This window comes from Alligator mississippiensis, chromosome 1 (assembly GCF_030867095.1).
Source record: "Alligator mississippiensis isolate rAllMis1 chromosome 1, rAllMis1, whole genome shotgun sequence".
In the NCBI taxonomy this organism is placed as follows: Eukaryota; Metazoa; Chordata; order Crocodylia; family Alligatoridae; genus Alligator; species Alligator mississippiensis.
The window spans coordinates 117,802,641-117,827,743 of record NC_081824.1 but is presented as its reverse complement, the minus strand read 5'-3'; the positions used below and the strand labels follow the sequence as shown (position 1 = coordinate 117,827,743).

Here is a 25,103-nt window from a genome sequence, read left to right as displayed (position 1 = left end):
ACTTTTATTGAGCAGCCTGTGCTCCCTCAGCTAGACAGGCATGGCCTCTCATGTGCAAGAAGGCATTGATGCCAGCGGCAATGTCCTCAGCTGTGAGGAGCAGGAAAGTGTAGTGTAAGCCAGCTACTCCTCCAAGTGGTGGCAAACATTGTGGGGCTATGCAGGCTTGCCCACCACACTGGCAAAGCTCAGAGTCCTACACCAGGTTCTCAGATGCATCTGGAGCACCATGGTAATCAGCAAGAGCAGGGCATAGTGGGTCAGGTACCTCTGGGTTCATACAAATAGCTTTGCATGGTGCACTCAGGACACTCTCAGCATGGGCATGCTTTGGGTGCAGGGGAGGCATGGTGGGGCCAGCCCCACAGTGCCTCTCTGGAGAGGGCCCCTGGATGGTGGGCTGGGGCGCTACCAGCTCCATGTCCCAGTTGACTAGGAGCCTCTCACCTCCCAAACCCAGGCACCATGGGCCTAGTGGCAGTGCAGGCAGCCTGGCCTCTAGGTGGAGAAGGGGGAGTACACGGGAGAGACAACAGCTGCTGGCAGGGATGCACCATCAGGGTAACCACCAGTCTTGACCAGAGCCCTCTATATGCACCAGGAGAAGCAGACCCAGGACCAGACCTGGCTGCTGGACTGCCTGGTCACTGTGGTGGAGGAGTGGCTTGTGGATTAACAAGCCTGGTGGGATGAGGACATCATGTGCGAGTCACAGAGGGACTGGGAAGACTAGTTGTTCTGGGATAGGTTCCTGGCCCTTGAGAAGAGGAATCTGGAGGCCCAGGAGTGGCAGGCTACCAAGGCAGTGGAGGCCATGGAGAAGGACTGGCAGGTGCTGGGCATCATCCTGGCCCTGGTAGTTACCTTCATGCTGCCCGCTGCCTCGCCTGTCCCTTGGCAGCCACCCACTTCCCAGCAGCAATCCCCATAGTGGGCTTGGGCTAAGGTGCAGTAGCACCTCCAGCAGCCAGATTGCACTGCTCCAGCACCCACCCCAGATCTCCCACCAGCCAGCCCCACAACCTGGGTCCTGCCTGGGTGTTTGCCCCAGTTCTATGCGGCCCTGGAGTACAAGCTGCTTCCAGGGGGCCATCACTGTGCATGGGCCCTGGTGTCCTGGCCCACTGGCTGCAGGAGTGCGAGCTAGCTACAATGGAAGAGCAGCAGCTGCCCTCACCCCTGGAAGCCCTCCGCCCACTGGCCTTGCTGCGGTGTGCACACCTGTAGCAAAACCCGCAGTTTTTCTTTTTTTTCTTTTTTTTTTAAAAATACATTCCCTTCCCTTCCCCTAACCATTTCTGACTTTCTCTCTGCCCTCTCTATCCCTTATAAGTGATTACTAGTACTACGTAAGCTAAGCTAAGTTCTTGTATGCTATTGTAATAAGGCCCTTTTTTATATTGTAAATAGTGTTCTGTTATGTTTGTATTGATTTTTACTGTTTTATATTGTATTATATTGTATTCCTATCATTTGTGCATTGATTTTTATTGTTTCATATTAATATTTTATGATTTAGGCCTGCAATGTGGGTTGGAATGGGTGATGTCAAGTATTCATTTTGTGTGTCAGATCCCCATCTTGTTCCCATCTTGTCCCCCTGCCCTGTTGTGTAATTATGTTGTAACCTATGACTCATACCTACCCCTCTGTGGCAGGGCACTGTGTGTGCCTGCCACTTTAAGGGCCTGGAGCTAGCAGCTAGGTGCCTGATGAGGGCAGCCATTTTGGATCTGCGGCTACCCATATAAACAGGGCAGCTCTGCTGTTGGAGGTGGGGCAACAACAGTGCCTGGTTGGATGGCTATTAGTATCATCTGGAGCAGGGGATGGTAAGGAGGCTCCTGGGCCTGGGCATGACTTAAAACTGCATCCTGCTGGGAGTGGGTGGGACTCAGTGGCACAGGAACCCCAGGAAATGCCAGGCCAGTTACCACCCCAGTGAAAGGTGGGTTGGGGTGCCTTAACCCCTAGCTCTTACAACTGGGTGGGTTGCCCCTTGTTTGGATGGCCTGGAGGGTGGGCCCTTGGGGAGAGAGAAAAGGGCCATGGACTCAGGCCTGTCTGGACTCAGTCCCCTGACTGGTCCATGCTGGGGCTAGGACTGGAAGGGTCGAAAGGCCAGGGGCCCACTGATAAATGCCCAAGAGCTGAGAGCCTGGGGTTCTGACTGGCCTGGAGGTGGGCCAGGGATAGTGAGCTGAAGGTCCCGGGGGGGCCACACCTGGAAGGGGAAGCAGTTCAGGGAGCTATGTTGCCTAGTATGAAGGTGGAGGAGACTACCTGAGGGGAGGAATCCAAGTGGGTTTCAATTAGGAGGATTCTGGGGCCCAGTGTAGGGGGCTGGTGATGATGATGATAATATCAAGTTGCCATCTGTGAGGCTTGGGCTGTCGTGTAGGGGAGGAATGGAGCTGCAGATAGCACCCCCTGGCATCAGGGCAGGAAACAGGCAGCCTCCTGCTTAATTACATCAATTAACAACAAGGCATGGTGGGTGAGAAGGCAGGTGGTTAGCCCAGAAACAGGTAGGAGGACCACAGGGAAAGTGGCCCTGAGAAGGCCCCCTGTTATACCCTCCTATGTAACTTGGTTCCTGAATGAATGGGGATGAATGAGGGTGCCTGAGAGATGATGGCAGTAGATCTAAAAATATCTTCCTCTCAATGACCGAACCATCAAAACCAATACCTGGACCACTGACCCAGCCAGTGGAACCACCCACAGCATTCAAGAAACAAAAGATGAGGCAACCCACCATTGTGCCAGGCTGCACATGCTCAGTAAGAACACCTGGAAACCTCTGCACCAGGACTGACCTTGCCTGGACAGGCCCTCCCCATAGGAGATCATAGTTAGTCTGCCCCATAAAAAGGGTAGTGAAGAATGACTCCTTGGGATGCCCTCTCCATCTGGACCAGCACCACGCCACACCACCTAGCCACCCAGAGGCCCAGCTGGCAGCCCCCTCTGGACAACACCTGCTGGACAAAGACCCCCTTCCAGCCTGGATAGGTAGCTATCACCCCCACCCTCTCTTCAACCAAGGACTTGGACTCTGTATCTCTTCCCTACCTGGACTCCAACCCGTCCACTGAGTCTTTCTCTTGCTACCTGTGGTGGGGGGGGAGGAACCAATAACTTCATGGGACTGTGTAATGTGTTGTCTGTTTAATAAACCTGTTATTTTGAAACCCTAAGTTGGGTTTTTGTCTGTTTCCTGGCTGTCTCCTCCTTGCCACTAGGCTTTTTCCCTTGCACCAGTGACCTTGAGGAACCCTGGAGCCACTAGACCTTGAGTAACCCCAAGCCTCAGTTCCTCAGCCAGCTTCTCTCTAGTCTACTGGTTCTAATCCTGATTCTGGCAACGTTTTCTCTCTCACCTTAACCTTCCCCCAAGCACCCTGAACACACACATACATACATACATACATACTGTAACATCCAAGTTAGGAACTCACCTGTTTGTATGTGTAGCTGGGTGGTTTGTGTAGACACGCACACACAGTATGTGTACTAGGTGTGTGGGTATTAACAATTGATCTTTGTCTAATTTTTTGGAGGAGGGTGAGCATGCATGCATGTGTGTGCACCTGGTGGGGGTGTATGTACAATTGTACACCACACCCCCCTGTTTAACAGTGTGATATTGAGATCCTGAGCATTGACCTGACCCCACAGGGCAATACACCCATGGTGGCATGGCCAGAGGCCAGGGTGCTGGGCACCTGCCCCCAAGCTCTGCTCCCTAGACACCCCCACCCCACTGCCTCCTACCTTGGGATGGCACACACAGCACTATACAGAGTCTGCACAGAGAAAAGAGTGCTTTATTGGTGGTGGATTGGCTGGGTGATGGAGGGGCTCTGTGGGTCAGAAGGAGGGTGGGCAGGACTTGCTGTGGGGGAGGGAAAGGGTTTGTTGGGGAAGGAGTGGGGATGGGTTCTGTGTTTTGTAGAGGGAAATAAAATGCTTTTTTTGAAAACTGTCCACAGTGAGCATGGTGTTGGGGGTGCATAGTGGGGCTGGGTTCCAGGGCCAGTCATCCAGGTGGCCTATGACAGGCACTTCAGGAAGAGGTAGTCTGCCTGTGCCTCTCAAACCTGGTGCCCTGGCCCCCACTGCTGACTGCAGCTTGCCTGGAGCCTCAGTGTTGGTGGCCCATCACTGTCGCTGCCACCACAGCTGGCACTCCCAGTGCCAGGTGTTTTCCACCTGCTGTACCTCCTCCACCCAATCCTTGCAGAAGAGCTCCCCCAGGCCTCACTGCTGTTATGCAGCACACAGGCTGTGATGAGGATTTGGAGGTGCTGGCCTCCACCACTTTGAGGCACGTAGTGAAAGTGAACCAGTATCCCTTCAGGTGGCCAAATGTGCCCTCCATCAGTGTGTGGGTTCAGCCAAGGCACCTGTGTTGAAGTGTGCCTGGTGGGGGTCCAGCTGGCCAATGTAGCTCCTCATAAGCCAGGGGAGGAGCAGGTAGGTGGGGTCCATGAGGAAGGGTGGGACCACCACCTCGCCCAACTAAAGGTCTGGTACCCCTGGTGCAAAAGGCTGCTCCCCACCAAGGTGGCAAGGTGAAGTCACAGAAGATGCAGGCATTGTGGGTGCTACCCACCCAGCTGGCACTCACATTGGTGAAGGTGCCATGGTGGTCTACAATGGCCTTCAGAATGATGGAGTGAAAGCCCCGCTGCCAGCCATAGTAGGGGCGGTCACTGTGGGGCAGGCAGGTGATGGGGATGTTGGGTCCCATCCAAGGCCTCAGTGCACTGGGAGAAGTCTAGGGTGTGGGACCCTGCCACCACCCCCAGGGGGTCTTGCACTTGGAGCATGGTGTTCCCCAGCATGTCCAGGAGGACACTGAAGACTTCTAAGACAGCCTCTCCAGTAGTTGCCTTGCCCACACCGAAGAGGTGGCCAATGTAGTGCAGGCCGGTGGGTGTGGCCACCTTGAGCAGGGCGACGGCCAGCCAAGTGTCAATGGGGAGGGCCTGCTGCATGGTGATGGCCTGCCATTCCGGGTGCATGCAGAGCTGCTCAAGGAGCTCCCGGAAAATGGCTTGGGTCATACAAAGGACTCCACCCCCTGCTCATCAACCCAGGTGTGCTAGACAATGTGTCCTGGCTGGCTGGGTAGACCCACAGGGGACAGGGCTAGAGCCCCAGAAGCCCTTGGATGGTACTGGTGGTGGTGTCCAGGTGTGTGCTGTAGGTGTCCCTGTGAGGGCTCAGGTGGAAGCATGGAGTCCAAGTGGCAGCAGTGCAGTGGCAGGTGACCTGGGACACTGTAGTAAGCCTGGTCATGTGGCTGCACCTCATGAGGGGGCAATCAGGGCTAAGACTGACCTAGGCCAGGTGGCAGTCATCATGACAGTGAAGCACAGCAAGCAGTGTAGCCAGAAGGAGTCTGGAGCATAGGTTATTGCTCCTGGGGCCTGGGGTTGGAGCAGCCATCATGTGGTGGGCATCAGCTCTGGTGACAGAGTTTCAGAGGGTTGTGCCAGCATGCTGCAGACTGCTCCAGGCCAGAAACACAAATGGCCAGGAAGTAGTGTACGGGTCTGGATTTTATAGATGGCTCCTGACTGCAGGCAGCTTCAGCCAGAGCTGCCAGCTCCCCTGGCTGTTGCAGGGGGGTGGTGCAGGGTCTGAGGAGGCTGGAAGCAGGCTCCTGCCAGGAGCAGCAAATCTGCTTCCAAATGTCTGCATGTGTAAATGTCTGCCCAGGGCAGGTTTACTCCGCAGTAAATTACTACAGAGTAAACCCATATAGCATTAATTGCATGTGTAGACATGCCCACTGTCAGCTTTAGAAGAGGTCCTTAAAAACTGCTAGGAAACTGCAGAAGCAAGAATTTAAAAATATATGAAGATTACATGGGTATCATACTGTAACTGACAAGACAAAGTTTTACTCATTATTCCTCCTCTCCCATACTTTTTGCAGACATAGTTTGATTTTTCACTAATATGAGGGCAATGAGCTCTTTAATCACAACATCCTGTGAATAAAAATACTGGATCAGCAGGAATGGCCCTGAGTTTTCTAAGGTCTTGTGTATTGACTGATACAAATCATTCATACAACCATTACAACTTGTGTTGTGTTTACTGATGTCAGAACGGAGTCAAAAGATCTAAACTTTGTTTTGGGTATTGCCTATAGGAATTAGAGGTTATGGTCCTTATTACATTCCACCAGGCCAGCCATCCTAGTAGGCAGAGCTAAGTAGGGCAACTAGGATTGCAGGAGCAAAAGCCAGAAACCATAAGTCAGGAGCCAAAAACCAAGCCAGGGTTAGAATTTGGGAATCAAAAGCCTAATTACCAAATCCAAGTGACAATCCACAGGGCAAGGTAAAAGAATAAAGCCAAAACAGGGTCGGGGCAAGAAACAGATCCATAGGGAAATCCAAAACTAAAATCCAGGAGCAAGCAAAAAGCAGGGTCAGCAACCAGGAAAGCCAAGACGTTGCTAAGACAGTAGCAGCTCAGAGACTAATAGGTTGTGCAACAAGGCGCAGGTGCTAAAGAAGATCCTTAAAACCAATCCCAAAACCAATTAGAGTGGAGGGGCTAGGGCTCAGCTGGCCTTGATCAGTTGTAACTGGGTCAGTTGCACTTTACAAGGGCTGCAGGGCAGGATCCTGGCTGAGATTTATAGAGCTGACCTAGGCTGAAGGGCAGGACCTTTATAGATCTTTTCTTTTAGGGAAAAAAATAAGTATCTATACTCCTGGATGTTATTCTGTAACATATTAGTATGTAGGGGTTGCACTAATGTATTGCCTAGAAGGACTAGGGTCTTATTTGCTAGTTGCTTTATTAAGACACACAATAAAATTCTTTCTCAAAACAGCTTACACTATAAGTAGACAGGTCAAAGTGTGGAAGAAGAAAATAACCAGATAATCTTACCTTTTGTGGCTAATGGTCAACTAGATAGCCAGCAAAAGACCTGGGGTATATCTCTTGAGTCACAGTCCATTGCTGCTTCAGCCTTTTCATATTATTCAGTATCAATGGTTGCTTAATGAATTTCTTCAACAATAATGCAATATCCATAATAGAACCATAGAATTATAGAAAATTAGGGTTGGAAAGGACCTCAGGAGGTCATCTAGTCCAACCCCCTGTTCAAACCAGGACCGTCCACAACTAGAGCATTCCAGCCAGGGCTTTGTTGAGCTGGGCCTTAAAAACATGTAAGGATGGAGATTCCACCACCTCTCTAAGAAATCCAAAAATCTAGAACTCTTGGTGCAGAGATAATACCTTTTATTAGACTAACTAAGACATCACCAGACTTTCATCCTCAACTTCCTCTGTGCAAAAAATGAAAAAGTTTATTTCCTACCTATGGGGACTTTTTACTCTCTTTAATTTTCCCTGGGCCAGATGAAGGGCTTGTAAGCCTGAAAGCTTGCAGAAGACAACAATTTTTTTGTGATGTCTTAGTTGGTCTAATAAAAGGTATCATCTCTGAACCAAGAGTTCTAGGTTTTTGCATTTCTTTTTGTCTCAGACCAGCACTGCTACCAAATACCTCCTCTCTAAGAAACCCATTCCAGTGCTTCACCACATTTCTACTGAGAAAGTAATATCTTAGCTAATATCTTACCTAAACTTCTCTTGTTGCAACTTGAGACCATTGCTCCTTGTTCGATCATCTGCCACCACTGAGAACACTCTAGCTCCATCCTCTTTAGAACCGTACTTCAGATAGTTAAAGGCTGCTATCAAATCCCCCCTCAGCCTTCTCTTCTGCAAACTAAGCAAGTCCAATTTCATAGAATCATGGAAAGTTAGGGTTGGAAGGGACCTCAGGAGGTCATCTAGTCCAACCCTCTGCTCAAAGCAGGACTATCTCCAACTACATCATCCCAACCAAAGCTTTGTCTAGTCAGGTCTTGAAATTGTCCAAGGATGGAGCTTCCACCACCTCTTTGGGTAACCTGTTCCAGTGTTTTTCTCCTAGTGAGAAAATGCTTTCTAATATCTAACCTAAACTTCCTTTGCTGCAGCTTAAGACTGTTGCTCCTTGTTCTGTCATCACTGAGAACAGTCTAGCTCTATCCTCTTCCGAACCCCTCTTCAGGTAGTTGAAGGCTGCTATTAAATTCCCTTTCAGTCTCCTCTAGACTAAGTTCCCTCAGCCTCCTCTCGTAAGTCATGTCCCCTTGCCCCCTTGCCATTTTTATTGCCTTCCGCTGGACTCTGTCCAATTTGTCCACATACTTTCTGTAGTGGGGGGGCCCAAAACCGGACATAGTACTCCAAATGTGGCCTCACCAGTGCTGAATAGAGGGGAAGAATAACTTCCCTCAATCTGCTGGCAACACACCTACCAATGCAGCCCAGTATAGCATTAGCCTTCTTGCTGTCTTATGTTCAACTTCTTGTCTACTGTAACCCCCAGGTCCTTTTCTGTAGAGCTGCTGCCCAGCCAGTCAGGTCCCAGCCTGTACCGGTGCATGGGATTTTTCTGTCCTAAGTGCAGGACTTTGCACTTGTCCTTATTGAACCTCATGAGATTTCTTTTGATCTAATCCTCTGATTTGTCTACTCTGAACCCTAGCCCTACACTCCAGCATTTCTACTACTCCCCCTGGCATGGTGTCGTTCAAGAATGTGCTGAGGGTGCACTCCATCCCATCTTCCAGATCATTAACAAAACTATTGAAAAAAACTGGCTCCAAGACCAACCTCTGGGGCACCCCACTTGACACCAGCTGGCAACTAGGTATCCAGTCACTTATCACTACCTATTGAACCCAATGATCCAGTCAGATTTCTATCTACCTTACAGTTCATTTATCCCATTTATACATCCTTGACTTGCTTCCAAGAATGCTGTGGGAAACCATATCAAAAGCCTTGCTAAGGTCAAGGGATATCATGTCCACTGCTTTCCCTGTATTCACACAGCCAGTCATTTCAACATACAGGGCAATCAGCTGGGTCAGGCATGACCTGCCCTTGGTGAATCCATGCTAACCATTCCTGAACACTTTCTTCTCTTCCAAGTACTTAGAAATGGATTCCTTGAGGACCTGCTCCATGATTTTTCTGGGAGCTGAGGTGAGGCTGACTCATCTGTACTTCCCTGGATCCTCCTTCTTCCCTTTCTTAAAGATGAGTACTAAATTTGACCTTTTCCTATTGTCCAGGACCTCCCCCAGTCACCACAAGTTTTCAGAGATAATGGTCAGTGGCTCTGCAATTACATCAGCCAGGTCCCTCAGCATCCTCAGATGCATTGCATCTGGCCCCATGGGCTTGTACACATTCAGTTTTTCTAAATAGTCTCTAACCTGTTTTAACCTCTAACTGAGAACTGCTCACCTTCTCCACAAACTATGTTGCTTGGTGCAGTAGTCTGGGAGCTGACCTTGCCTGTAAAGACACAGATAAAAAAGGCATTGAGTACTTCAGCCTTTTCCTCCTCATCTGTCACTAAGTTGCCTTTCCCATTCCGTAAGGGACCTACACTTTCCCTGATCTTCCTCTTGTTGCCAACATACTTGTAGAAATCCTTCTTGTTACCCTTCATGTGACTGCTAGCTGCAACTACAATTGCACTTTGGCCTTCTTGATTTCATCATGCCCAAGCAATATTATTATACTCCCCCCTAGTCCAAATTTCCACTTCTTGTAAGATTCCTTTTTGTGCTTAAACTCACTGAAGAGTTCTCTGCTAAGCCAAGCTGGTCATTTGCCATATTTGCTATTCTTCCTGCACATCGCGATAATTTGTTCTTGCGCCCTCACTAAGGTTTCTGGCCTCCCAGGGGATCCTGCCCATCAGTTACCTGAGGGAGTCAAAGTCTGGTTGTCTGAAGTCCAGGGTTCATACTCTGCTGCTCTCCTATCTTCCTTTTGTCAGGATTCTCAACTTGATCATCTGCTGGTCACTGCTCCCCAAGTTGCCATCCACTTCTACATCCCCCACAAATTCTGTTCTGTTTGTGAGCAGCAGATCAAAAATAGAACAGCTCCTAGGTGGTCTCTTCTACACTGGCACCAGGAAGTTGCCTCCAAAAACGTTCTATGCACTGCTGTATTGCCCTCCCAGCATATGTCAGGGTGATTGAAGTCTACCATGAGAACCAAGGCCTATTATCTGGAAACTTCCACTAGTTTTCTGAAAAAAGCTTCATCTACCTCATCGTTTTGGTCTGCCAAGAGGTGTACAGCAGACACTTACCACACCCCTGTTGCTCTCTGTGACAGGCCCCCATTTGACTCTCCTCATCACCAAAGCTCTGGTGTCCAGGCCATGACTGGCACAGCTGCTGCTCTGCAGCTGGAAGAATTGGGCCCTGATTGGAGCATGGCCTAGCAGCTGCACCCTGAAAAGTGGCCCAGAGGCCAAGAACATGGCAGGATGTGTCTGGTGCCAGAACCAGATGTACTCCCCACCACTGGAGACACCCTGCCACCACCTTTACTAGCCAGTGAGCTAGGAAGACCATCCCAGGCCCTCCTGAGCCTAAAGGGAGCTGCACCAGAGGGGAATCCAGAGTTCAGACAAAGGACTGCCTGGAGGAACAGCTCTGGTGGCCCGTCCAGCCCACTTGCCAGGACTGGGCAACTCTTATTGGAACAGCAGAGCAGACTAGCCTGTGCCAGACTGGAGCCTGCAGCATCACAGGTCAGACAGAGATGGGAGAAGGCAGACTGGTGGGCCCAGAGGGCACCTGCCATGGGTGAACCCTGGAGGGACAGCTCACAATACCCTAGCCTCCTGGCAGCCTGACCGCATGCCCGAAGTGTGCTGTTGGGGCACACCCACTGCATCTGGCCATAAACAGGCCCTGCAGGGAACACATGGAGTCACGGGGAGACCTGACTGCAAGACAGTAGGGAAAAGCCCCAGGGGAAAAGGGGCCAGACAGAATAAAAGGAACCAGAGGTTAAGGAAGCAGACCCCTAAACCCTGATGCTTAAGAGTGAGAAGCTCAGCATGGGGGCAACAGTGCCCTGCCCACCATTCAGTCTGAGCTATGTTGAATGACATTGTTTTCCTTTATGTTGGCATTTTTTATCCAAGTGTAACCAGGTCACAGCAAACGACTCATCATCCAGCGCAGGGTGACAAGGGCCTGCAGCAAGGCGTTAGCCCTAGACTTCAAGAGGGCCAACTTCAATGAGTTGAGGAGATTGGTGGGAGAGGCGCTGGGGTTCTTGAGGGCAGGGGAACTCAGTGCCCAAGATGAGTGGTCGTTTCTTAAGGAGATGATACTCAGGGCCCAAGGGGTGACAATCCCAACAAGAACCAAGGGGGGCAAGAGTGCCCAAAGGCCTCCCTGGCTCACCGAGGACATCCGGGAATGCCTGGTTGCCAAAAAGGCGGTGTACACCTGGTGAAAGGGGGGCGGCTATCTCCAAAGAAGAGTATACGTCCACTGCTCGGGCCTGTAGGGGGGGCTGTTAGGAAAGCTAAGGTGGACATAGAGCTAGGACTAGCGTTTAAGATCAAAGATAATAAAAAGTCCTTTTTCAAATAAATAGGGAGGATGAAGAAGGCAACGGGAAATGTGGGGCCCCTGCAAGATACGCTGGGCAATCTGGTGGTTGCGCCAGAGGAGAAGGCAGACCTCTTTAACAAATTCTTCACCTCCGTTTTCTTGTGCAGGGACCGGGACTCCCCCACCATGATTCAAGATGGACTGAAGGGGAACGCCTCAAGACCTAAGGTTGAGGAGGACCGGGTAAGAGTGCTTCTGGAGGGGCCCGACGTGTTCAAATCAGCAGGTCCAGATGCTCTCCACCTCAGGGTGTTGAGGGAGCTAGCAGGGGTTATTGCAGGGCCCTTGGCACGGATTTACAAGCGCTCGTGGTGCTCGGGCCAGGTGCCAGATGACTGGAAGATAGCCAATGTGGTCCCGATCTTTAAAAAAGGGAGGAGGGAGGACCTGGGCAACTATAGGCCCGTCAGTCTTACCTCAATCCTGGGGAAACTCTTTGAGAAGATCATCAAGGAGCACATCTATGATGGGCTGGCATCAGGGATGATGTTCAAGGGCAACCAGCATGGTTTCATTAGGGGCAGGTCATGTCAGACCAACCTATTGCCTTCTACAATCAGGCCACAAAAGCATTGGATGCAGGTGTTGCCGTGGATGTAGTCTTTCTGGACTTCGGCAAGGCCTTTGACACTGTCTCCCACCCCATCCTCATTAAAAAACTAGGCGACTGTGGCATTGATGCCTACACGGTGAGATGGATTGCTAATTGGCTGAAGGGTCATACTCAGAGGGTGGTGATGGACGGGTCATATTCGACCTGGGGGGAAGTGGGTAGCGGAGTCCCCCAGGGTTCGGTCTTGGGCCTGTGCTGTTCAATTTCTTTATCAGCGATTTGGACAACGGGGTGAAAAACAACCTGTTCAAATTTGCTGATGATACCAAAATTTGGGGTGAGGTGGGCATGTTAGCAGGGAGGGAAAGACTGCAGCAAGACCTGGATAGGTTGCAGGGGTGGGCTAACAAAAACAGGATGCGTTTCAATGCTGACAAGTGCAGGGTGCTGCACTTGGGCAGTAGTAACCAACAGCACACTTATAAGATGGGAAACTCCCTTCTCAAGAGCACGGAGGCAGAAAGGGATCTTGGAGTCATCACTGATCCCAAAATGAATATGGGCTAACAATGCGAGGTCACGGTCAGCAGGGCTAACCGGACCCTATCGTGCATCCACAGGTGCATCTCAAGTAGGGCCAAGGAGGTGATCCTCCCCCTCTATGTGACACTGGTCAGGCCGCAGCTGGAGTACTGTGTCCAATTCTGGGCACCCCACTTCAAGAGGGATGTGGACAACATTGAGAGGGTCCAGAGGAGGGCCACCCGCATGATCCGGGGACAGCAGGGCAGACCCTACAATGAGAGGCTATGGGACCTGAACCTGTTCAGCCTTCACAAGAGAAGGCTGAGGGGGGACCTGGTGACCGTCTATAAACTCACTAGGGGGGACCAGAAGGGGTTGGGGGAGACCTTGTTTCCCCTAGTGCCCCCCGGGATAACAAGGAATAACGGCCACAAGTTGTTGGAGAGTAAGTTTAGATTAGAAGTTAGTAAGAACTACTTCACAGTTAGGGCGGCTAGGATCTGGAACCAACTTCCTAGGGAAGTGGTGCTGGCTCGTACCCTGGGGGTCTTTAAGAAGCAGCTTGATGCCTACCTGACTGGGGTCAATTGAGCCCAGTTTTCCTCCTGCCCAGGCAGGGGGTCGGACTTGAAGATCTACAAGGTCCCTTCCAACCCTACTTCTATGATTCTATGACTGACCTTAGAGTATCATCCCATTTGTACATCAAGCCACCTGTGATAACATCAAGATGCAGCCTGAGAGCTACAATAATACCTGAGTGGAAAGGGGTGGGGTGTAGGAAAGGAGGAGCCCCACAGAAGATGCATTAAGGGAGGTGTTCTGGACCCAGTAAAGACCACTGAGCAACATCAGAGAGGTACAGAAAACAACCAGAGTCATAGCTGATGAGTAGGATCAGGGAACAGTCTACCCCCCCCCCCCCCCCCGGTGGCAGGGTGAGGGCCTGTCATACTCTCCTCTATAACCTTAACCCAGAGACTTTCAACAGGCCTATTTCCAGTTTCATAATGGAGCTCTGAGCAATCAGATACCTCTATGTAGAGTGCAACTCCTCCTCCTCTTCTCCCCTGCCTGTCCTCTCTGAACAGTTTGTACCCATCCATGAGAGTGCTTCAGTCATGTGAGCTATTCCACCAAGTTTCTGTTATTCCAATCATGTCATAGTTCCTTGACTGAGTGAGGACTTCCAGTTCTTCCTGCTTGTTTCCTAGGATCCATGTGTTCATGTAGACACCTGAGGTAACTAGACAATTGCCCTACTTTCTGAATAAGAATGAGGAGGCCTCCCCTGTTGCCCCCTCTGCCTTCTTTCTCCAGGTCTCCCACTTTCCCACTTACCTCATGGCTTTGGTCTCCATCCCGCAGAGAACCTAGTTGAAAGCCCTCCTCACTAGGTAGTGAACCTGTATGCAAAGATGCTTTTCCCCTCTCTTTGTCAGGTGAATCCCATCTCTTCCTCGCAATCCTTCTTCTTGGAACAACATACCATGGTTGAAGCCAAATCCTGGCTGGTGATATCACCTGCATGGCTATGTACTGATCTGTAGATTGTGTTTGCTCCTGCCCAGGCCCAATGTGTCCCAATGTATAGATTGTCTGCCCCTGCCCAATGTGTCCACTCCTACCCAGGTTTCTCCCTTTAACTGGAAGGATTAAGAACACCACATGTACCCCCATCCCCTTCACCCTTGCACCCAGGGCCCTGTTGTCACTTTTGATCTGCTCAGGGCCATCCCTGGCAGTATCATGGGTGCTCACATGGGTGAGCAGCATGGGGTAATAGTCAGAGGGTCAGAAGAGTCTCAGTAATCCTTCTGTGACATCTTGGATCCATGCTCCAGGCAAGCAACAGATGTCCCAGGGCAACAGGTGAGACCAGCAGATGGATCCCTCTGTCCCACACAGAAGGGAGTCTCCAACCACCACTACGCATTGCTTCCTCTTCATGGCAGTGGTCTTGAACCTCCCAACCTTGGGGATTCCTGGCCTGGCCGCTTCCATCAATGGAATACGCTCCTCCACCTTTGTTGCTAGCACTCTATACCAGGCAAACCATTGCAGGTGGAGATGATGACTTCTTCTTGCTGCCAGAGATCACAAGCTTCCAGCTTCCACCTTCCTGGAAGTCCATGCCTTCTTCCTTTCCTAGCATTGCCTCTGGCAGTCCTTCCTCCACAGTCCTAGAGATTTCCTTCAGTGTGGAATCAATGAGCTCCTCATGGTGAAGGATGCCTTGGAGCCTTGCTACCTTATCCTGTAGCTCTCTTGCCTTCTCCCTGAGGGACACCACTAGAAGGCCTCACATCACAAGCACTTCCCCATCTGGAAGAAACCTGCAAACCACAGTCTGCACAGTACCAGACCAGGACCTGGGTGGAAACTTCAATGGTAAGCAGTCCTGCCTGGACAGACACCTCACAGATGCAACCAAAGGAAGAGATAGAAATAGTAGTGGCTCTGGGATTGTGACATCCTCAGCCATCTCTCTGGGTCTTCTAATTTGCTGCCTCACTTCCTATCTCTCTTTTGAAGCAGACCTTCCCTAGCAAAATCCTCTGTAGCTGGCCTGTTTGCTGTTTCTTGATCCTGAAGGGCTCCCTTTTCCCTGAAAACCTCTTTCCTCTCAGCAAGCTTACAGTGAAGGAATGTGAGAGAGTTTCCAAGAAAACTCCCTAGCAAACTCCCCCTCATTCTGGACTCTAGTTAAACAAAGGGCTTAAGTATTACTAGCAAGGCTAACAGACTGGATTACGGTATGTTATGTGAATACTAGAACTTACTCTGACACAGCTTCCTTTTTTATTGAACTTCCCTCCTCCCTTCTCAAACCCCCCCCTACAAATACATACTAACCTTTCTAACTGACCTAATACTCAATGAGCAAAGCTGATGATGATTTTGACAACCGATGTATGTTCAATAGCTGCCCTGCAGACATTTATTAACTTTTTGGTAAATGCTCATCTAGTAAATCCATTGCAGGAAGTCCTTCTATTCAACCAGAATCTCCAGAGGTGGATGAGCTGGGTGTGGGTACAGTAACTCATTTCAGGAAAGATTCATTTACTCTGCAAATTGATGCTCTTAGTTAAAACTCTTCTAAAATTATCATTCTTTTTTTTTTAGTTTCACCAGTGACATCATGTTCTAATTTATCTCACACACGCATACACATGCATATATGCACACACAAAAAAAGTATTCATCTTAGCTAGTTTATCCATGCTTTTCTCTTACATGCCTCACTCCTCTGTTTTAGCTTTCTTAATTAAAAAAGGTTGGAAGTAATTTTGGTGATCAACTTCATAAGCAAAGGCTCCATGTGTAGATCCCCCTCTCCTATATGGAATGAGATTTCAACCCCTTGTATTGCACCAATTCCCACAGGCCTTTGGATATGTCTCTCTGCCTGTCTGCAGATCTGCAAGGAGGCTAGTTGATGGACCAAGTCTCCATAATCAGTGGAGGTTACAGGAGCTAATAAAAGTTCAAAGTTATGCCCCTGCCACATGGCTTAACCTTTTTCCACCAGTACCTGAAAGGGAGAAAGTGGGGAAATGTATGAAAAGGAATCCTCATGGAGATTTCTTTTCATGACTCAAGGAAAGAAAGGGACATTCTGTATTTTTGGCTTTCCTGAGATTTGGAAACATCTTTGTTATATAAACAGACTCATATTCTTCCTGTTCTACAGCTTTTTATTAGAGATCAGTGAATTTCTACAGATAAAACAGGAACTAGTTTATAACTTCCTTGTGACAAAAATAATGCCAAAACTACGCATTACAGGACTGAGAGACTTTGAAGTGTAGGAGATGCTTTTTCAAAATTGCACATTGCGGCATATGAACAGCACATACCTTTTCAAAACTGGACTTTGCAGCAGAAGAAAACCTTATGTTTCCATTACAGATACGATGCAAAGCATTAGACTTTCCTGTAATGAGTAAGCAAGCATTGCTCTGGTGACGCATACAAAAGCCCCTATATTTTCTTATATGGTGACTTATAACCTTTTCAGGCATAACTTTTAGATCTTCACATTCTGGTGCAAGTTTTAGAAACTGAGAAAGATAGAAAATGTCTCCTTCCTGGTTGAAAATTTCAGGATTTGAAATTTTAGACCAAGTCTACTATTTTTTACATACTGGTTTGATATTAAGGAGTTATAAATAATCCTATGGGAAACACTGTGGCTCAGATTCTGCACGATGATCCATTCACTGAGACGGATTTAAATCTGTGAAATAGAAGAGCAGGTTTTCCAGACATAATTTGGAAAACTAACTTTATTTAATCCCTGTGAAATAGAAAGTGGCATTTGAAATACAGTAAAAGGAGCCATTCTTTGCTATATTGGTTAAAAAAGTCATCATTGCTTCTGACCCAATAACTATGGCTGCTTGCAGATGGTAACCCCCCCCCAAAACTCGCACTTTACCAGAAGCAGCAGCACATTACTTCAATCCAGCTCTGCAGCATCTGTAAAGATTGGGAACTTCAGTGGGGCTTTTTGGGGCTTTTAGCTATAGCTGATTCAATCAGCTAGTAGATAAAAATGCCAAAAAAAGCCCCACTAAATTACCCAATCTTTACAGATGTTGGGCAAGCTGGGTTGAAGTAACACACCGCCTCTTCTGGGCATGTGTGGGGGTTGGCACAGGAGCACACTAAGTTTAAAGTGCCATTTTTGGTAGGTTTTTTACATCTGCCAGCACCCTACATGTTCTTTCCAAACAGCTATTTGAATCACTACATGCAAAAGCAAGATGCACTAATTCATTTGTGACAATTTGTTACCCCACAACACACAGGCAGCACCAGTAGGCACAACACAAAGGTTTTTGGCAATCACTCCCTATGCTACCTGTACTACAACTTGCTGATTAAAGTTATAGCTATCTGTGTACCCAGCCAAAGTGTTTTTTCCAAAGAAAGTCAGATTATTCCAATAGTATGTGCAATGTACAGTATATGCAAATGAAGAGTTGCTGAAGTTATAGCCAATAGTCTACAGATGATTATCATTCTTGACAAGGCTGAGCATCTCAGGGCCTTACTAAAACCTAGGCTTCTTCAATATCCGGAAAATAAGTTTTCCTCCACCTAAGTCATCTGAGGGGCCCAATCCTCTACAGATACTCCAAGCATGACAGCTATACAATTACAAACTAAAGTGCTAGCCACTACAATCTATTAAAGCATAGCTAGAAGAGGTGGTAGAGTGTGACTTCTACACAATAGCTTAGTTCAGTGATTCTCAACCAGGGTGCTACAGCACCCTGGGGTGCCTTCAGATTCTTTTGGGGTTTTCATGGGATGCCATACACTGTTAGCACTGTTAGGTGCGCAAACATAAGTTACAAGACTAAACCTAGAAATTTCACATAGAAATCCAAAGAATCACAAACATTTTGCCCTGTTGTGGTCTTTCTGAGTTCTCTGCAACAGAAAATTGCTGTATTATTTTTCCATAGTAAAAAATGAGTGAAAGCTAAGAGCTGGCATTTTCTGAGGGGAGTCTTGAGTCTAATAAGGGGTGCATAAGCATACTTGCATGAAGTGGGACACCCAGGTTTAATTCCCATTTCTATCAGAGGGGACTGAAACTTAGCATTTCCCATCTCCCAGATGATCACCATCAGGTTTCAGTCTATTTCTGTATTTTCATTTAATGACGGTTTCAAGCACAATGTACAAACAATGTTGCAAGCAAGGACTGGAATCCAGGACTGTTCCCCCAGCAAGTACCATAACTTCTGTTCTACAGATCCACAATCCCTCTTGTGCACTCTGGCACAGTGAACCTTGAATTCTGTGCAGTGGTGTAGCCTTGACAAGAGACATGAAAGTGCTTCTATGCAGCCTAGTCAGGGCATGTTCCAGGAAGGTGGTGGGCGTGGGTATGAATCAGGCTGAGAACAGCATAGAATGTGGGTCTCTCTCACTTCCTGAGCTACTGTTGTACTTGGCAAACATTGAGCCTCTGGATCATAGTGTATGGGCAAGAGGTCTATGCAAACATCATACTAAGGCCTTCAGTGCATAAGCCTAGGCAAGAGTATGAAGGAGTAGAGGATGCCTTAGACCTACCATTTCCTCTATAGACCATCAAGACAGACTGCAAGGGCCAGACTGAGTCCAGACGTTCAGAAGGTTGTAACTTCTGCTAGAGTGCAACAGATTAGAGCTGCTGCTGCCTGCCTAATGCCTCTGTAAGAGCACATTTCTGTCAGGGTGATATCCCTTAGTATATCTCCAACCCAGGAGTACCCACAAGGCCGTGGAAGCTAGGGTTCTGAAGCATCCTATATTCTAGTATTTTATAGGAACTACTTCTCCGTGAGTCTCCCCACCATGTTGCCACCTCGCCATCCAGGTGCATGCAGTTTATGGTCATACCCAGAACTGAATAAAGGTGCCAGCCTCTCAAGGTGTTCCTTTACAAGGTCTACACTGATGCTGGGTATAAATTCACCCTCACCCTGGCCATCCTGCATTATGCTAGGCAGGGCAGTTCCTTTGGGGTGATGAAAAACTGATGCAAATTACCCATTAAGCAGGTTGGCTTTTTCCTGGGTGTCAGTTGTCCCGTTTGGTTTAGCAGGGGTCCAATTTTACCTTTGCTTTTCTTCCAACTCCCCACATATCTAAACAAGGACTTTTTATTGTCCTTGATATGTGTAACCAGTTGGAGTTCAGTTGTAGCCTTGGCTTTCTTGGTTCACTTCCTACAGGTACAGACCAGTGCAGAATACTCCTCCTTTGTGGTGATTCCTATCTTCCATCCTTTATAAACCTCTCTTAGACATAGGAGGTCCACAAGTTCCATGCTGAGCAAAGGGGAATGTTTTACTACCTTTCCTCCGAGAGATGTTATGAACATCCCTTGTGCTTTCAGGATCGCTCCCTTAAGGAGCAACCACTCCTCTCGGACTCCCCTCCCTGTCAAGTCATGGCCCCTTAAGGCCTCAACAACAAACCTCCTGAGCTTATCAAAGCCAGCTTTCCTAAAGTCAAGAACGTCTGCATTGCTTACTGACTTGCCAGCTTTGCGATGGATGTTAAAAGTGATCAGCTAGTGGTCACTGTCTCTCAGTTTTCTTTAGATTCTTAGGTTGCTGACTAGATCATCCCCATTAGCCAGTACCAGGTGCAGCAGCGCTTTACCTCTTGTCGGTCCATAGACTTCTTGAGTCAGGTAGAACTCATTCACGCATGTGAGAAAGCTTCATGACTGTTTGGATTTGGCCAAGTGCTCCTCCCATAAGATGTCTGGGTAGTTGAAGTGTCCTGTGACAACCATGTAACGAGAGTGTGGAGCCTCAGCCAGTTCCCTGGCAAATTCCTGGTCAAGTTCTTGTTCCTGGTTTGGAGGTCTGTAGTAGACTTCTACCATTGTGTTCCTTGTGCCATGTTCTCCACATATTTTAACCCAGAGGGTCTCCAGTCATTCTCCCTGGGTACCAATGTCAGCTTGCAGGGACATGTAGCTTTCCTTGACAGAGAGAGCTACACCCCCCCACCCCTTTTTTCTGCATGATGTCTCCTGTACATGTTATAGCCGTCTATATCTGTGGCCCAGTCATAGGTGGAGTCCCACCAGGTCTCCGTTATCTCTATGAGATCGTAGTCATTCTTGTTTAGTAGGAGGACCAGTTCCTCTTGTTTATTCCCCAAGCTCCTGGCATTGGTGTACAGACACATAAGCATCCCATTGGAAGCCCTAGGCTTCCTTGCTGTCCCAGAAGGACACCGTTCCAGGGCTGGGGTAGGAGTGGATTCCCTTGAGTGCCCTAACCTGTTGGTTTTCTAGTAGTTGCCTAGTGGGTTTGCTTTGGTGGTTGTCCACCCATTCCCCAGTGGGCTTAATTTAAAGCCCAGTCGAGCAGGTCAGCCATTCTGACTGAGAAGAGCTTCGTCCCCAGCGAAGTAAGGTGGAGGCCATCTCTTCCCAGCAGACCACTGCCTCTCTCACCAAAGGGCAGACTGTGATCATGGAAGCTAAAGCCTTCACAATTACACCAGTGCCGCAGTCTTTGGTTGATTGCCTTGATCCATCTCTCCCTCCTCCAGATTTGTCCTTGTCCATAGCATTTCCTACTTGATAGCTCTAGGCAGCTTCACATTCAGCATACTTAGTTTAAGAAGCTTCATACCGAACATGCTGGCTGATTTAACTCCATGAGAAACTTAAGTCACCCTAGCCCCAGATGCTACACAGGTAGCCCATATAACTCAGGGCTCAGTATTCTGCCTAGGATATATATATATACATATATATATATATATATATATATATATATATATATATATATATATATACCACAACATCCCAGCCTTGATGCTGTTTCACCCTCCTCAGCCCATCTGATTATGTTCAGCCCATAAGACCACTCTGTCAAGGTCATCCTGAATCCTTACCCTATCCTCAGATGTGCCTGCATTTCCCCACAGCTCAATGTCATCCGCAAACTTAATTATTTTGTTTTCCACCCCGTTTTCCAAGTCATTGATAAAGATGTTAAAGAGCACAGGCCCAAGGACTGATCCCTGGGGGACACCACTGGACATGGCCCTCCAGGATGAGGCCATCCCATTGATTACAACTCTCTGGGATCGGTATGTCTGTATCGGTATGTTTGTACAACGTTGGCACTGTGTCCCCACTGGGAGGGCACTGTGTCCCCACTGGGAGGACCCTGGGTCCAACCTGCCTATCCCCTTCCATTTGCACCCTGCTAACCCAGAAGTGCAGTAAGGCCTCTTTGGTGCAGTCATCTGTGATCCTCTTGAGAGTGCAGTCTTCATGATGTTTAAGCACAACTTCTGCAAATTACTCTCAATGCCATATTTCTATTTTCATTTTTTTTTTTTTTGGAGAGCATGGGTGGAAAGTGGCCAGGGCAAATCTTGAATCCTACCCCTCCTAAACCATGGGCATCTTACTCAGGGTTTCAGGGAGATAATTCTGTTCAGTTAGGATGCATGGCCCTGCACAATCACCTAAGGATAAACACCTAAGCCCCTTTTTTAAAAAAAACTGAGCAGGGACTACTCATTTTGTTTAAAATGTGCCCAGAGGAGGAGGCATCAGTTGTGTGAATCATCATGGTGCTCTATGATGAGTGGTATCCCCCAAGGTTCCATCCTTGGACCTGTTCTCTTTAATGTCTTTATTAATAATGTGGACATTGGTGTTAGAAATGGACTGGCTAAGTTCACCGATGACGGTAAACTTTGTGGTACAGCATCCACAACTGAGGATAGGCTGGTGATCCAGGCTGACCTGGAGAGGCTTAGAAACTGGGCAAATATAAGCCCTGATGGCATTCAATGCTGACGAATGCAAGGTGCTCCACCTCAGGAAAAAAAACCTGCAGCACGCTTATAGGCTTGGCAGTACTATACTCGCTAATACCATGGATGAAAAAGACTCGGGGGTCATGACTGACCACAGGATGAACATGAGCCACCAATGCGATGTCACAGCTGGTGAAACAAACAAAACTCTGGCTTGCACCCATAGATGCTTCTCAAGTAAATCTCAGGATGCCATCCTCCCACTGTATTTGCCCTTGGTGAGGCCACAGCTGGACTACTGTATCCAATTCTGGGCTCCACAATTTGAGAATGATGTGGAGAGGCTTAACAGAGTCCAGAGGAGAGCCATACACATGATCAGAGGGCAAGACAATAGGCCTTATGAAGAGAGGCTGACAGCCATAGGACTCTTCATCCTGGAAAAGCACAGGCTCAGGCGTGACCTGGTGGCAGCCTATAAGTACATAAGAGGTATGCATCAGGATCTGGGGGAATGCCTGTTCACCAGAGCGTCCCAAGGAATGACAAGGACCAATGGTCACAAACTCCTCCAAGACCATTTTAGGCTGGACATAAGGAAAAACTCCTTTACTGTCCGAGCCCCCAAGGCCTGGAATAGGCTCCCTCCAGATGTGGTGCAAGCACCTACTCTGGGCTCTTTTAAGAAATGTTTGGATGCTTATCTTGCTGGGATCCTTTGACCCTAGCTGACTTCCTGCCCCTGGGGCAGGGGGCTGGATTCAATGATCTTCCAAGGTCCCTTCCAGCCCTAATGTCTATGAAATCAAAACTGAGGTTCAATAGAGACAAGCGCTGGGTCCTTCATCTGGGTAAGAAGAACCTTCACCACAACTATATGATGGGTGGTGGTCTACTGGCTGGCACTGCATCTGAACAGGGCGTAGATGTGACAATTGACCAGAAGATGAATATGAGCCAACAGTGCAATAAAATAGCCAGCAGGACAAATAGAACTCTGGCATGTATCAGCTGATGTGTTTTGAACAGATCCAGAGAGGTGCTCCTCCCCCTCTATTCAGTGTTAGTGAGGCCACAGCTGGAGTATTGTCTCCAGTTCTGGGCACCACACTTCAGAAAGCATGTGGATGAGCTTGGAAGGGTACAGAAAGGAACCACCATGATCAGGGGCTTGAAGGATAGGCCGTCTGAGGAAAGACTTCAGGAACTGGGTTTGTTCAGTCTGAGCAAGATAAGACTGGAAAAGCCTGAGCTTTTTCAGGCTGAGCAAGGTGACTTGATAGCCACCTACAAGTATGTCAAGAGTGAACAGCAAGATCCAGGGGAGCAACTCTTCAGAAAGGCACCCCCAAGAAGGATGAGGACCAACAGGCACAAGCTAATTGAGGAAAAATTTAGGTTGGACATTTGGAAAAACTTCTTCTCCGTAAGGGTATCTAGAATCTGGAACACACTCCCAGCAGAGGTGGTACAGTCACCACCCTTGGAAGTGTTCAAGAGGAGGCTAGACAAATAATACCTCATTTAGCTACTTTGAGCCCAATAACATCTTGCCCATGTCAAGGGACCAGACTTGATGATCTTACAGGTCCCTTCCGGTCCTTTGATTCTATGATTATATACCCTTAGGGAGTAAGGCACCTAAAAACTGCAGTATCTAAGTCCTTTACTGGACCTGATGTAATACCAGTAATTTTGTACCAACAGACCAAAGCAAAGCTACTGTAATAAATAAATAAGGATATTACTCATAATGTAGACATCATTTTTTAGATTTACTGAAAGCACCTATAGATGTACAGCGAGGCTGCTCTGACATGCTGTAATTACAGTGCGTCGGAGCAGACTTGATTAACTGAATCTGCTGGAGCATGGTAATTCCCGTCCTTCAGCAGATTTCAGCATCATGTGTATCAGTGTCCCTGCGCTGAAAAATGGTGGCGGTGGTCTTTAACTACAGCTCATTCAATGAGCTTTAGTTAACGTGCCCTTGCCACCAATTTTCAGCGCAGGGACACTGATGCATGTGATGCTCTGGGCGCTTTAATTAGAGAGGCTCTCAGAGCTACTCTAATTAAAGCTCCCCTGTCCCCCCATTCCCAGAGAATGTGTACAAATGCCCTAAGGTTCTCTCCTAGATTTACTTCCTTTGTTGCATTCACCTTCTTAAGCTGGAACAAGTTTTATTATTGACTTAAACAGAAGCAGAAACAGGCTTGTTAATTATAGAATATTTCCCCCAAATCTGACAAGTTTAATTCTGATTAGAAAATATCTGTCCCATGCAGATGTTAAGTCCTGTCCATAAGCAGCTGTAAGCTTATCATAAGTCTGAGAAAAGACATTAAAATTCAATTTAGGCTTTATTTAGGAGAGGGGCTAGAGTGGGCTTTTGTAAAATTACTCAAATTAGCAGTTTGATGATTTTCTGAATGTTTATTTATTCATTTACAGGAAAAAGGTTTTTCTAGCAACACACACCACATGCACGTACACACACACACACACACACACACACAGACTTTGGTACTTGGTTCTAAAGGCGCATACTAGATTTCTTTCTGATCTACAGAAAGAGGAAGGAAAAGGGAGATTTTAAACTGCCTGTGTCAGAGGACCTCTAGTTCCCTTGACATCTGGAATGGTAAACTGTCTTGCTACCTTCGCATTATCTTCAAATCCCCAGTATCTACAGGAAACCCACAAGAAAAACCTCATTTACGTACGTATTCACCACAGAAACACCATGTGATCAGCAAGGTGGAAATAACAAACTAAGCTTGATGCAGCTGGAATATACTTATGATATAAATAGCATAGAAACGGTGTTCCTCAGAAATCTCTCTCTCACACACACACACATACACACACTGGGACCACCTGTATTTGAGGGCATTTTTATAGTTGCTTAAAATATAACTTTTATAAGTGTGTACACTAGATATATGGGCACCCACCGTACAGAATTGTTATATTTCTCTATGCTTACAAATAACATTCTGTTGTGGGCAGAGGTTTGGAGTCCTTTTATCTTGTAAATCTGTTTGTGGGTGTCCCTTTCACCTTTTAATATTTATTGTGTTAAATTGTCAACATGTACCCTGCTTATATCCAGTTACATTTTTTTAAATAAAATCTATCATAACTAGTTTGCAAGAGAAAGTTACAGGCCACAAATTAACCTA

The 25,103-nt window shown here is 47.8% G+C and overlaps 1 long non-coding RNA gene across 1 annotated transcript in view; it reads left to right on the top strand.

Moving 5' to 3' along the window:
* The window catches only part of LOC109281139 (uncharacterized), a 42,377-nt gene that overhangs the window by 8,710 nt on the left and 8,564 nt on the right, over positions 1 to 25,103 (top strand). Inside the window, exon 3 of the long non-coding RNA XR_009461585.1 lies at positions 11,642 to 11,717. This is a non-coding gene — a long non-coding RNA (uncharacterized LOC109281139). The remainder of the gene's footprint in view (positions 1 to 11,641; positions 11,718 to 25,103) is intronic.